The following is a 14,839-nucleotide window of genomic DNA, read 5'->3' on the forward strand; positions in this document are numbered from 1 at the left end:
TGGGGTTACCCCAGCTTTACTTAACACACTCTCAACCCCAGGCTGAGACTTTCCTGGTTCTGTGGAAGATGTGCTTCCAGCTGGGGCTGCTGCTGGCTCATGGTGGCTACTGAGAGGTGTACGAGGCTACAGCCTCCCGCTATTGCACAAGGCAGCCATCAGGGTAGGCCACAGGAACCTACTACCCCATCTGATGCAAGCAGAGTGAGCAGGAGGCAACGGAGGGGCCCCTGAGCATCATGAAATGCTGTGGGGCAGGGGAAGCATCAGAGGGTCACTGGGGCATGAGGGGCTAAGGGGGAGCTGAGGGAGCAGCCTTTGGGAAGAGCTTCATGGTCTCAAAGAGGGGAGGGAGTGGTTGGGAAAGTCTGTGGCATAGGGGGGCATTGGGAGCACCAGGGGGGAAGGAGCATTCAGAGAGGGCAGGGAGTTATTTGCAGTGGCAGGTCCAGAAGGCTGGCAGCCGTGGTGAGCACTTTGCGGGGAGCTGCCAGGTGTTACGAGGAGCACGGATAGCCAAAAGACACGGGGTGAAGGGGGTGCAAGGCAGAGGGGGGCCAGAGGGGGGCAGGCCTGTCCCATGTCAAACCCCTGCTGTCCACAGGTCTTGAAGGGTTTGTGCCACAATCACCTCATCACGCTGTACGGAAGCATGGAGGTGAGGATGAGCTTCTCACCTCTTCATGGAGTTGTCTGCCTTGGGGAGCATCCTGGGGCCAGGCAGGGCTTTGGTTCTCCCAGCTGCTTCTCACTGTGGTTATCGTCCACTGGTGGGTGAGCAACACAGAGTCTCTGGCAGCAGAGGCAGAGCTCCTGGAGGCAGCATGGGCTCTGCAGGGCTCTGGCCGTGATGCCTAGAGGATCTTTCACCCCTGCCCAGGCAATGAAGGGCCTTGTAGAAGCTTATCTTTGCCTCTACACCTCCACCTGCCACATTGTACCCTTACCTACTCTCCCTCCACATGGCCACCTGTCCCATAGCTCCCAGAGGTACCCACAGCTCCCGCCGTAGCCCCTGACTTCCCCCACCCACAGCTGCCATCTGCCCTTACCTGCCCCCAGCATGTTCTGTCTCTCCCCTGAAGGGACTTGAAGCTGGAAAACTTTCTGGATGTCATGAACTTTTCCATCTCCAGCTTCTTGAGGAGAGTGGCTCTGCAGGATGCCACATTGCAGGCTGCCCACTGAGGAGGCAATAAGATAGATGTTCTGCAAGTCCTCCTGAGCCTGTCCCAAGATCCTGCAGGTAGGTGTAGCCTTATGACCCTTCCCTGGCACCCTCCAGCTCACAAAGCAGCCTCCCCATTTAGGGACATTTCTCTGTTCAAAGCCTCTCTATGCCTGTGGGAGCTGCTAGGTCCCAGGGATCTGGAGATTCCCACCATGAAGAGAGCCACTTTCAGCCTCCTAGGATTGTTTCTCCAGCCCCTCACTTTAGGGCCCCTTCTCAACACTTGTTTCAGTATGTCTGTATCACTCTTGTACTGGGTGGCTCAGAACTGGACATAGTGCTCTGGGGGTGGCTTCACCAGGGTTGAGGAACATTCCCATGAATGCAGCCCAGGGGAGCTCTTGGCCTTTGTTGCCTCATGTTGAGCTTGGTGTCCACCAGGCGACCTCCAGGGCTTTCTCTGCCAACATGCTTTCCAGCTCTGGTGTGTGCTGTATCAGGTTGCCAGCAGCACCTCTCTTTCACAAAGCCAAGCTGCTCTACTACTAATGGTTGCCTTGTCCTCCATGTCTTTGGAAACAGTTTCCAGGGTTGCTTGCTCCAGCGCTTTTCAAGGGATCAAGGCTGCCCTGTAGCTCCTCGTATCCTCCTGTTTGCCCTCCTTGAAGACGACAGTGACACTTGCTTTCTGCCAGTCCCCAGAGCCTCTCCCCAGGGCTGTAATTAAACAGGTGGCACAGAGTGGTCTCAGAAGGACTTCAGCCACCTCCCTCTGCACTCTAGTGGCATCCCATCTGTTCCCAGGAGCTTATATCTGTCCTGTTTGAATGTTCCCCAAACTAGTTCTCCCTTCCCTTCCTCACCCTTGGCACTCCCTTTGGCCTCAGGGGCCTGTGGTTCCTGAAGGCAGTAAAGTCATACTTGTAACATGGGTGCCTGGGGTTTACCCTTCTCATGTGCAGGACTTTGCACATCTCTTTGCTGAGGATGAAATGATGGAGATGGCTTCAATCATCTCTGTTTCTACTGTCATCTAGAAAAACTAGGAGGTAGCAGGCAGGGGGTTTTGATGGCTTGGGAACATAACACTTCTGTGAGCCCTTAAGGAACACTGTGTGATGGACCATTTCAAAGCTTGTTCTACCCTTCATAACCTGGATTTTCATGCCTTCAGGAAGTCAGCATGGAAGAATGGCTCCACAATTCTCTCCATCTGAAATCTCCATGATTTCCTCTACATGGTCCAACCTGGGGACAGCAGGGTAAGCAAAATCACTGTCACAGAATCACTGAATGGTAGGGGCTGGAAGGGACCTCTGAAGATTATTGAGTCCAATCCCCCCTGCCAGAGCAGGCTCACCTAAAGCAGATCACAAAGGAACACCAGGTCCAGATGGACCTTGAAAGTCTCCAGCAATGGAGACTCCACTATGTCTCCAGGCAGCCTCCTCCCCTGCTCCGCCAGCCTCAAAGTAAGGAAGTTCCTTCTCATGTTTAGATGGAACTTCCTGTGCTCAAGTTTATGCCCAGTACCTCTTATCCTGACACTGGGAACTACTGAGAAAAGTCTGGTCCCATATTCTTGATGACCACCCCTGCCCCATATAATCTCTTCAAAGTCTTTGCTGTTCTAACCCAACCTTGCAGTCAAATCTGGTGAGCAATCTGGTCTATGACACTCAGTATCACTGTCTCCAGTTAAACAATATCACTTCAAAATAAAAACTTTTCAAAATTAAAAGGAAGAAGAAAAACATATTCCCTTCCCAGAGGAAAAGTTCACTCTCCTTTAGGTCAAGTATTTCAGTGTTTCATTCTTCCATTTCATGTTTTAAAGTTCTGGGAGCGGGCAGCAGCTGGAGGAGTGCTCCAGGCAGCCCTGTGCTGCTCATCAAGCACAAACACTCCACCAACTTGAGCGATGGAATTTGTGCTGTCACTGGTGGCTAGGGAAAGTTTGTATCATCAAGCCCTGTCAGAGAGGAGCAGCTTGAGGAACAAAAAGCTGTGGGTAGCTGTCCTCCTAGCAGGCTTCTCTCCTCATTTCTTGAGGTACTGCTGCTTTCCTCAGCAGGGTGCAGTCTCTGCTCCGTCCTGAGTCATCTCTCCTTGGCTTTTACCCTCCTTTCAGCACCTCATCAAAGAAGGTAGCTCTGCCCTTTTCTGATTTCTCTGCTGCTTTAAATATCCTTGTGCTCTCCAGAGACCCACCTCCCAGCCATTTGCGAACCAGTACTTACTTTCTCCTGGCTTTTTGTGCTTCCTTCAGTGTCCCTTGCTCTAGATTCTGTCCTTTGGGGAGAGATGGTTGACCTCATCCACAGCCAAACACAGCTCCCATCACTTCTCTTGATGTTACTCAGGATCTGTGCTCACTTGCTGTCCCTTGCTTTCCATCTGTGTTCCTCATCTCCAGGCCAGACAGATGAATTCATGTGTGGCTGCCTCTGGAGAGTACAGTGGGGAAGAGATTGCCATCAGTGCGGTCCAGCAGGCTCTGTCCTTACCCCATGGCCTTGTCTCCAGACCTCTTCCAGATTGTTACAGACATACAGGAACCCTATGGGACATGTCCTTGCCCATAGGGATAGCTTCTCCTATTGCTCTACCATAATCTTCATGCCTTGAGCTAAGGAATCTCAAATTCTTTCCCAACCTTTGCTCTGACTGGATTTTCCTGTTCTTCCTGAACATGCTGTCTTTGTAGAACCACACGGAGTTACTGGCTGCTAAGAAATCCATTGGCAGCACATTCTCTAAGCTGTTTTGCATTGTTCAGATGAAGTATTTGGTGACCACGGATGGTAGAATTTCACCCTGGCTTGCCTGGAACGGCAACAGTAGTGTATGTAGTGGACCCTTGGCTCAACAAACTCCTGCCAAATCCAGCAGAATTCAACCATGGCATTTGGAGGTTACTCAGAATTCAGAATGGATGTTGTGCATTGATTGCTGTGAGTGGGCAAATTTCTCAGGCATCCCTTTCATAAGATAAGAAGAGCAAGTGCTGGGATAACATCTTCATAGTCCATAAATTATGCATGAGTGTAGCACAGAGGACATAAAAAAGATCATGTGGTGATTTTTTGAATCTTAAAAATATCTCATGGTGGGAGAGACCAAGTAAGCACCTGTTTGAGTTCTGCACCATGAGGGTGGTGGAACACTGGTTAAGGTTGCCCAGGAAGGTAGTTGAGGTCCCATCCCTACAGATATTCAAGGTGGTACTTGAAAGGGCTCTGGGCAACCTGACCTAATTGAAGATGCCTCTGCTTACTGCAGAGAGGGTTGGACTAGATGACCTTTGGAGGTCCCTTCCAACCCAGACCATTCTATGATTGATTCTACACACAGCTAAGGAAAAGCAGCCTTTAGAAATGCTGACAATAGCTTAAGGTCACCACAAGAAAATTCTTGCTTGTCTTCTTTCTAGTACAGTCGGGAAAAAAACATCAACCAATATTAAGACTCATGCCACAAAGACAGACTTCCAAGTAATTTTTCTTTGTCATCCTTCTTAGTAATAAACATCACCTGGAAGCATCTTGAGGATTTTTGTCACCTGAGTCCACTTCTTTTGTATCAAAGCCTGTGGAGCAGCTTGTAATTCCCTTTTCACGGGACTGCATTGTCACTCCCAAGGAGCCCCATACAGCCTTTGCAGAGCCTCTTTTTGGAGTGACCACCACTCATGACAAAGCTCCTAACACATGGCTAACAATCCCCAATTGCAGCATTCAGTCTTCCCAACGAGATGTAGGAAACAAAACCAAATCAGAGGGATGGGAACACTGCCCTTTGCTGTTCAAAGCATGAGGGAAAAAAACACCAGTCAGTTTCAAACCACCACAGTCCACCCCTTCTAAACAATTCCATTGGCTGCTACTATCATTTATCTAATCTAAAATAATATCTACAACAATAGGTGAATAAAGACCATAGTCCATTCCGGCTATCTCAGATGTAGATGATTCAAAAGAGTCAAATCACAGGAAAAACAGCAAACAGCTTGTTTCCTCGCAGATGGAGCGAAGGAAGGAACAGGGACTCTCAGGTGACTCAGGGCTCTCAGGGTTCGTGCACCGTAGATCTCATGAACTCTCCTCTTGGGCGCGATGCTGTATCTGCGCAACACTCTGAATTTAACCTCTCTCAGCCAAAGTTAGATTTCTTTGTGGAATACACTGAATTTCACCATTTTCTTGCATCACCCAATAGGTGTGACCAGGACCTTCAGCAGAAACCACCCCTCGGACAGGTTTGGCCTCTCCTGAAGGAGAAAATACCCAAACCGTTTTGCCTAACAGATTCTTTTCTCTGATAACAGGAACTCTATCACCTTCTTCCTTTCGCAACAAATCTGATTGGGCAGGTCCAGCTCGATTCACTGAACCTCTACTATTCACCAACCAGGTTGCTTGTGCTAAATGTTTCTCCCAGTTTTTCAAAGATCCACCCCCCATGGCTTTGAGAGTGGTTTTCAGCAAACCGTTGTAGCGTTCGATCTCCCCTGCAGCTGGTGCATAGTAGGGAATGTGGAATATCCACTCGATGCCGTGCTCTTTGGCCCAGTTTTTTTACAAGATTGTTCTTGAAGTGAGTTCCGTTGTCTGACTCAATCCTCTCTGGAGTTCCAGTGTCTCCACAGGATTTGTCTCTCCAGGCCAAGAATGGTGTTACGTGCAGTTGCATGAGGAACTGGATAAGTTTCCAGCCATCCAGTACTTGCCTCTACCATAGTCAGCACATACTGCTTACCAGATGGAGAACGAGGTAGAGTGATGTAGTCAATCTGCCAGGCTTCACCATACTTGTACTTGGACCATCGGTCACCGTACCACAAGGGCTTGATCCGCTTTGCCTGCTTAATAGCAGCACAAATGTCACAGTCATGGATGACTTGTGTGATAGCATCCATGGAAATGTCAATGGATCTGTCACGAGCCCATCGGTAGGTTGCATCTCTGCCTTGATGTCCTGATGAGTCATGGGCCCACCGAGCTAAGAACAGCTCACCTCGGTGTTTCCAGTCAAGATCAGGATCAGGATCAGAGTTTGTGTCCACCTGGGAAACTCTTGCAGCTAGATCTGCCTGATGGTTGTGTTGTTGTTCCTCTGTAGCTTTGCTCTTAGGAATGTGAGCATCGATGTGTCTCACTTTCACTGGGATTCTCTCAATGCGAGCAGCAATGTCTTGCCACAGATCTGCAGCCCAGATTGGCTTTCCTTTTCTCTGCCAGCCATTCTTCTTCCAGTCTTTCAGCCAACCCCACAAGGCATTGGCTACCATCCACGAGTCAGTGTAGAGATAAAGCTTTGGCCATCTCTCACGTTCAGCTACGTTAAGAGCTAGCTGGACAGCTTTTACCTCTGCGAATTGACTGGATTCTCCTTCTCCATCTCTCGCTTCTGCAACTCTGCGCGTTGGGCTCCACACTGCAGATTTCCATCTCCGCTTGTTCCCAACCAGACGACAGGAACCGTCTGTGAACAAAGCATATCTCTTTTCATCATCAGACAGATCACTGTAAGGAGGAGCTTCCTCAGCACGAGTTACTCTCTCCTCTGGAGGTTTTGCACAGCTTGTGCCTTCTGGCCAGTTTGTGATCACCTCCACCAAACCAGGCCTTTCGAGATTTCCCATTCGAGCTCGCTGTGTTATCAGAGCCATCCACTTAGACCAGGTAGCATCTGTTGCATGATGTGGTGAAGAACCTTTGCCTTTGAACATCCAATTCAGAACTGGCAATCTAGGAGCTAGAAGAAGTTGTGACTCAGTTCCGATCACTTCAGAAGCAGCTTTCACTCCTTCATAAGCAGCTAAAATCTCTTTCTCTGTTGGAGTGTAGTTTGCCTCTGAGCCTCTGTAGCCACGACCCCAGAAACCAAGAGGACGTCCTCGTGTCTCCCCTGGAGCTCTTTGCCATAAGCACCAGGTTGGACCATTGTCACTCGCGGCCGTGTACAGAATGTTCTTAATGTCTGGACCAGTTCGGACAGGTCCCAGACCCATCGCTTGGACTACCTCTCGCTTGATCTGGTCAAAGGCTGCTTGTTGCTCAGGACCCCATTGGAAACTGTTTCTCTTTCGAGTCACATCATATAGAGGTTTCACAATCTGACTGTATCCAGGAATGTGCAGTCTCCAAAATCCCACTATGCCTAAGAAACGCAGAGTTTCTTTCTTGTTGGTGGGATTTGCCATGGTGGAGACTCTGTTTATCACATCCATTGGGATGTGACGGCGACCATCTTGCCACCGCACTCCCAGAAACTGGATTTCCCTGGCAGGTCCTTTCACCTTGTCTCTCTTGATAGCCAAACCAGCTTGCAAGAGAATGTCAAGGATTTTGTTACCTTTCTCGAAGACTTCTTCAGCAGTCTCACCCCAGACGATGATGTCATCGATGAACTGAATGTGTTCTGGAGCTCCACCTTTCTCCAAAGCATCATGGATCACTGAATGGCAGATGGTTGAACTGTGAATCCACCCCTGGGGCAAACGATTGAATGTGTACTGAATGCCTCTCCAGGTGAAAGCAAACTGAGGCCTGCATTCCTCTGCTATGGGAATAGAGAAGAAAGCATTAGCAATGTCTATGGTAGCATACCATTTGGCCTGCTTGGATTCCAGCTCATATTGGAGTTCCATCATGTCTGGCACAGCTGCACTCATGGGTGGAGTTACTTCATTCAAGGCACGGAAATCAACTGTCAGACGCCACTCTCCATTCTGCTTTCTCACAGGCCAGATTGGACTGTTGAAAGGTGAATGAGTTTTGCTGATGACCTTCTGACTCTCCAGCTGACGAATCAAGTTTTGAATGGGCACCAAAGAGTCACGGTTGGTTCTGTATTGTCTGTGATGCACAGTTTGAGAAGCAACCGGCAGCTTTACATCCTCTATCTCATGTTGTCCAACAACTGCAGATTCATCTGAAAGCTCAGGTCTAATGGACAACTTCAATTTTCCTCCATCAATTTCTACAGTTGCTATTCCAAAAGCCCATTTGTAACCCTTAGGGTCTTTAAAACGCCCTTCTCTCAGAAAGTCAATTCCCAAAATACAAGGTGCATTAGGTCCTGTTACAATAGTATGTTTCTTCCACTGCTTCCCAGTTAAACTTATATCAACCTCTATCTTAAACAACTCTTGAGATCCACCAGTGACTCCCTGAATAGTTATAGATTCTCCCCCTTGATAATTTGATGGTATTATGGTGCACTGAGCTCCTGTGTCAACCAAGGCCCTGTACTTCTGAAATTTTGAAGTGCCAGGCCACTGGATGTACACATCCCAATAGATTCTGTTATCTCCATTATCCCTTACCTCCCCCTGGTGGAAGGCAGGGCACCCCTAATGGTGGGGATTACCTCCACATGTACAGCTGGCACAACGTCCAGCACCAGAATTAGGATCACTGTTGGAGCTATCAGAGTTGTTCTGGGAAACTGAGGAAGCGACAGCTACCCTCCTGGTATTGCTACCTCGGGATCTGCCCCTCTGCAGCTCCCGTAACCTCTTGAAAAGATCAGAAGTTGGTTGACCATCCCATCTGTTCATGTTCTCACCAAACTGATCACGCAGAGTTATCCAGATACTGCCACGTGATTGCCTCTGCTGTCTGTTTTGGTTTGACCTATTCTGGAATGGCCTTCTTGGAGCACGTCTGTTCCTAACAGCTGAAACTTGTATCCATCTGGAGGAAGAGGAATTAGAATCATCCCCCTTCATCAAGTTGGATATGGAGGTTTTAAGTTCCTCCTTCAGCTCTTTCATGCAATTCTTTATTTCTCCAGACAAAGTTTCAATGGCTGAAACCAAAGAAGTACGTGCAAGACTATCCTCCAACTGCCTCATTTGGTCAGTGAAATGGCCAACAGTGGGAGGCACTCCACCATAATTTCTTGCCACAATCCTGCTTGCCAGAATAGTAGCATAATTAGGAGGAGCAAGCTTAATGAGCTTTTTGGCAAGGCCTGTTCCAACAGGAATTTCATCAGGATTCAGAGTCTTATGATCTCCATATATTATTTCTCTCACAGCAAATTCTCTCAGATGCTTGATTCCCTCATCTATTGTGGTCCAAGGCTTAGGGAGGCGTGCCCACAGAGAAGCTTTACCAATGCACTTGCCTAGGTGCCTGTCTATGCCTGTATCCTTTGAGAGCATCCCCAACTGAGAGGCCGACTTGTCGCCTACCACCAATGCTGGGGCTCCCATATCAAAACACCTGGCTAGCCAAGACAGGACTGGCTCATTATCTCCTCTGATGTAATCCTTCCTCACATGTCTAATTTCCTGTCTGGGTGCATTAGCTGACTGTATGTCATCCTCATCATCATCATCATCATCCTGAGGTCGCTGTCCCCATAATCCTATTTTAATCCTCCGTTGAATTTCCTTGAGTTCAGAGGCACTGCCTGCAGTTGCTAATTCAGCAGGGTCTACATCCTGACCTACATCTCCATCATCCATGTGGGGTCTCAAGAGGTCTGCCAGAGTTTTAAGGCTAACCTTCTCTTCCTCACCAGAAGGATCTTTCTTAACAGAGGGACCCTGAGTAGAAGGACCCTCATCTCCATCTGCACCATCTCCTGCAGCATCTGCATCTCCTCCTGCAGCTCCTTTACGCTTTCTGCTTACAGTGGCCACCAAATTTACTGGATTGGCTTTCACATTCACAGCAGAGTTGGAGGGAGTAGAGGAATTTTGTGCAGGGTTAGCAGGAGCAGAGGGAGTCTGTGCAGGGTTGGCAGGAGGTGTGCTTTGAGATCCTGCAGACACTGCTGTGTCCGTCTGGGCAGCAGAGGGAGGAGGAGGAGACTGTGCCTCGTTAATGGCGTCTGCCTGCACAGCTATGTCTGTCTGCGCAGCCATTTCTCTCTGTGTAACTATGTCTGCCTGCACAACCATTTCTCTCTGTGTAACCATGTCTGTCTGCACAACCATTTCTCTCTGTGTAACTATGTCTGCCTGCACAACCATTTCTCTCTGTGTAACTATGTCTGCCTGCACAACCATTTCTCTCTGTGTAACCGTGTCTGTCTGCACAACCATTTCTCTCTGTGTAACTGTGTCTGTCTGCGCATCCATTTCTCTCTGTGTAACTATGTCTGCCTGCACAACCACTTCTCTCTGTGTAACTATGTCTGTCTGCACAACCATTTCTCTCTGTGTAACTATGTCTGTCTGCGCATCCATTTCTCTCTGTGCAACTGTGTCTGTTTGTGTACCCCTGTCTGCCCGTGCACCCCTCTCTGCCTGTGTAATCGAGTCTGTCTGTGTCGCCGAGTCTGTCTGTGTCACTATGTCTGCCTGTGTACCCGAGTCTGTTATCTCAGATTCTGGCAAAGGTCCTGCAGCTACTGCTGCTGGCTCTGAGTCAAAACTATCGGCAGCTTTCTCACAAACCTGAACTGTGATTTCCTGGTCACCGTAATCAGAAACCAATTCCGAACCTCTCTGAGCTTTTCTATGTTTCCTCTTACATCTACGCAGGTCGGAAGAGTGAGTAGCCTTACGTCTTTCATGACACAGTGCTATCAGCAGCCATATGATTATTCCAAGAAACAACAAAATTAAGGCTAGCACAAGATATCTAGGGTACCACTGGTTTCAAAGACCCTCTGTAGTTGTAAGAGGAGTAACAAACTCAAATGTGTCTGCTAGAAGATTCATAGTTGAGTTACCATATCTTCTAAGCCCAATAAGAACACAACAGAATTCAACAGCATTCAGTAACTTGTTCTTAACCCAAAGAAACGACTTATATGCCACATATCTCACAATCTTGTCTATCATGCAGGAAACAGCCCATCTGTAGACAATCACACTGATAACAGAGGAAATAAAATTACTCAAAATCCAAAACAGCTTCATTTTGCTTCCTAATCTGAGCAGGAATAAATCATACAAGCAATCGAGCCCCGAGTTGGAGCGCCAAAAATAAAAAGTGTGTCGGTGTGAGCTGAAATTCCCCCCCCCCCCGACAATAACCAGGCTAGCCCAGTCTGGAAGCAAATGAAGGCTGTATTTACAAGCAGATGAAATGCAATGAATATGTACAAATATACAAAATTCACAACACTTACAAATATATACAATCAACAGAAAAACACAACCAAGCTTCCTTTGCTTCCCCCCCCAAGGGGACCCTCCCAAAGGGGCCTCCCTCTCCCAGGAGCTTCCCCCCCAGACCCCCCTGGACAGAGAAGCAGAGTGTAGTTAGAGCAGAAAGTTGTTAACTTAGCTGCCAAGGTCAGTGTGTGTTATCTTCAGCCAGAAGAGAAGAAGAAACAGCAGCCAGACAGCCCAGCAACTGCCCCCACTGCAGAACGCAGAATGTGCAGAATGGCTACTTTGTTTTGGGTAATAGTTCTTAAACATTTCTATCTATCCAATGGAAGTGTTTAGAACAATCGTTATTTTGCTTTCTTACACCCAATAGTGACTTATTTACATTCTTTCACTTTCTCTGTTCTGAACTTTGCAAGGAAAAATTAAAAAGACAGTTTCAAACCACCACAGATGGGAACACTGCCCTTTGCTGTTCAAAGCATGAGGGAAAAAAACACCAGTCTTTTGAAAAGCCTGGCTGAAAATTTTAGCAGTTATGACCTTTTCTAAAGGGCCTCAAATGACTCCACGTTCTCTGGAGGTTCTTTCTAACCCCTAGCATTCTGTGATTCTGTGAAGTGTTAGAAGAAGCTTCCAGAAACACGACAAAGCACGTACCAGCAGATGATACGGTGCTTTCTGCTAGCTATCCATAACTGCTGAGATAGTTGAGGCTTGTATTTTAACAGTTCCTTTCCCCTTTTTGGTGCACTGCCTTGTTCTTTGTACCTGGGATTAATTAATTCACATAGTTGTCTTGAAAGTCTCTGTTCCATCAGGTACAGGATCAGTCAGAAGCAAGCCAGGAGAAATGGATGGAAGATAGCTGAGGTCACTTGTCCACAGAGCCATTTTCCAGGAATTGCTTCACCTTATAGGAAAAGAGAAGGCACCCTAGGAAGAAATTATTTACACTTAGTGTGGTGTAGCCAGGGGCTGATGGCTTACACTAGGGGAGAGGGATTCAGACTACAGATGGAGGAGAGGTGTTTGACACTAAGGGTGGTGTGACACTGTCCCAAGTTGCCCACAGAGGTGGGGGCTGCCCCATCCCTGGAACCACTGCAGGTCAGGTTGTGTGAGGCTCTGTGCAGCCTGCTCTGGTTGCAGATGTCCCTGCTGACTGCAGGGGGGTTGGACTGGATGGCCTTCGGGGGTGTCCCTTCCTACCCAAACCATTCTATGGTTCTACCCCTGCACTGCTAGGGAAGCTCTGTTGCCAGTTAGCCATGTCTGTGTGTGTCTGAAGAGATCAGCAGATGAGGATGTACTTTCTAAAGTGGTATCATAACCTCCCCAGAAGGCTACAAAGCAAATGGGAGTCAGGGATTCACATTTGATATCGCTGCCTTCTGCTTCAGAGAAAGTTTTGGAAGACAAAATAATTGAAGGTGATATCTCTGACTGTTCAGAGACTATGACTATGATTATCTGTGTCATCTCACTGCGTCACTCCTGCCCTCACTGCTGAGACCAACACTCAGAGCTACTGCTAGCTTTGCCTTTCTCTGTGTCCTTGTATCAGCCATGCCATATCTCCATACTAAGGTGTGCTCTGTAGCTTAACCTCTAACCCCAGGCAGGGTCTCACAGCCCCTCCAGGCCCATGCAGCCCAGGTAGTGTTCTTTCATTCACAGCTGCCCTGTGTCCCATGTCCCAGTGGCTGTTCATGTGGACCAGTTGAACTATGCCAGGCTCATGCCCCTTCTGCCCCTTGCAAGTGGCACCTCAGCAAGCTGGGTATCCCTACTGGGTGCTGGGGTGCCAACATTTCCAGTTACCTGCAGGTTTCTATGACACCAAAAGGGGTATCCCCCAGGTCCCTGCACTGGGACATGCAGAGGCATGACACCTTACACTGTTGTCCAAAAAAACAGGTTCTTTTCTCCAGTGTGCAACAAGCTGATCTCACACACTGAGACGAGGTGTTGATTTATTACAGAGCTGTGCACCTTTGGGGGCTGGGGGTTATCCCCACAAAGCCAGCACACCAGCTGAACTTCACAGTGGGTATTTGAGGCATAGGAAGTTCCATGGAAACAGGAAGAAAAATTATTTCACTGTGAGGGTGACAGAACACTGGAACAGGCTACCCAGGGGAATCATGGAGTGAGTCTCTCCTGAGATATTCAAGCCCTGCCTGGATGCATTCCTGTGTGATCTGGTATAGGTGATCCTGCTCTGGCAGGGGGGTTGGACTGGATGATCTCTCAAGGTCCCTTCCAGCCCCTAACGTTCTGTGATTCTGTGTGATTCTGTATTTCTACAGTAACATGTATCAGCTAGCTTCTTTCTTGCTCCATCCGAAAAGATACATCTGCATTTAAATTCCCTGCACACGCTCAGAGTATTCGGGTAGGGGCTTTGTAGATGTGAGGTTTGACATTGTAGTATGAGGGGCATCCACTGAAAGGCTACCTCTGATCTCTGTTCTCTTGCCAGAGTCCTTGCTGGTGACACATTGTCTCAGGATGTTGCTCAATATACACAAACCCAAGGAATCTCCTCAGTTAAGAGCTTTTCTCCATGTCAAGGTGTTTTCTTACAGATGGGAACTTCCAGCACAAGCCAGGCATCATTGATCTATCAGCTCCTCTTCAAGGACTGGGACAGGCTGGAGAGATGCGCCTATGCCAGCCTCAGGAATTTCAACAAGGCAAAGTGCAAGGTCCTGCATCTGAATTGGGGTAATCTCAAGTGCAAATACAGGCTGGGTGATGAGTGGATTGAGAGCAGCCCTGCTGAGACAGTCTTGGGGGTGCTGGGTGATGAGGCATTGACTTTAGCTGTCAAAGTGCACTGGCAGCCCCAAAAGCAAACCATATCCTAGGCTGCATCAAAAGATGTGTGGGCAGCAGGTTAAGCTCTGCTCTTGTGAGACCCCACCTAGAGCAGTCTGTCCAATTCTGGGGCCTCCAACACAAGAATTGCATGGATCTGTTAGAGAGGGTCCAGAGGAGGGCCACAAAGATGATCAGAGTGCTGAAACGCTTCTCCTATGGGGACAACTGAAGGAGTTGGTGCTGTTCAGCCTGAAGGTGGCTCTGGGGAGACCTTATAGCATCCTTGCAGTACCTGAAGGGGGCCTACAAGAAATCTGGGGAGGCACTGTTTAGAAGGGCTTGTAGTGATAGGACAAAGCAGAATGAGCTGGGTAGATTTAGATTAGACATAGGAAGTTCTTTCCTGCAAGAGCAGGAAGACACTGGAATGGGTTGCCCAGAGAAATTGTGGGTACTTAATCCCTGAGAGTGTTTAAAACCAGTCTGGATGAGACTTTGAGCAATCTGATCTAGTGGAAGGTGTCCCTGCCCATGGCAGGGGGATTGGCACTGGATGATCTTTAAGAATCCTTCCAACCCGAACCATTCTACGATTCTGTGACACAGCCCCCAGCAAGACATGTATTGTTCATTACAAGGGAGACCAGCTTTACACCATGAAGCCCCAGATCAACTGTCCTCCTCAGAAGACCAAAGCAGTATATTTTATCCTACCTTAAACAGCACCACTAATAACCTAGGTTATAAACTCAACCAGTTGAACT

The sequence above is a fragment of the Indicator indicator genome, chromosome 2 (genome assembly GCF_027791375.1).
Source record: "Indicator indicator isolate 239-I01 chromosome 2, UM_Iind_1.1, whole genome shotgun sequence".
In the NCBI taxonomy this organism is placed as follows: Eukaryota; Metazoa; Chordata; class Aves; order Piciformes; family Indicatoridae; genus Indicator; species Indicator indicator.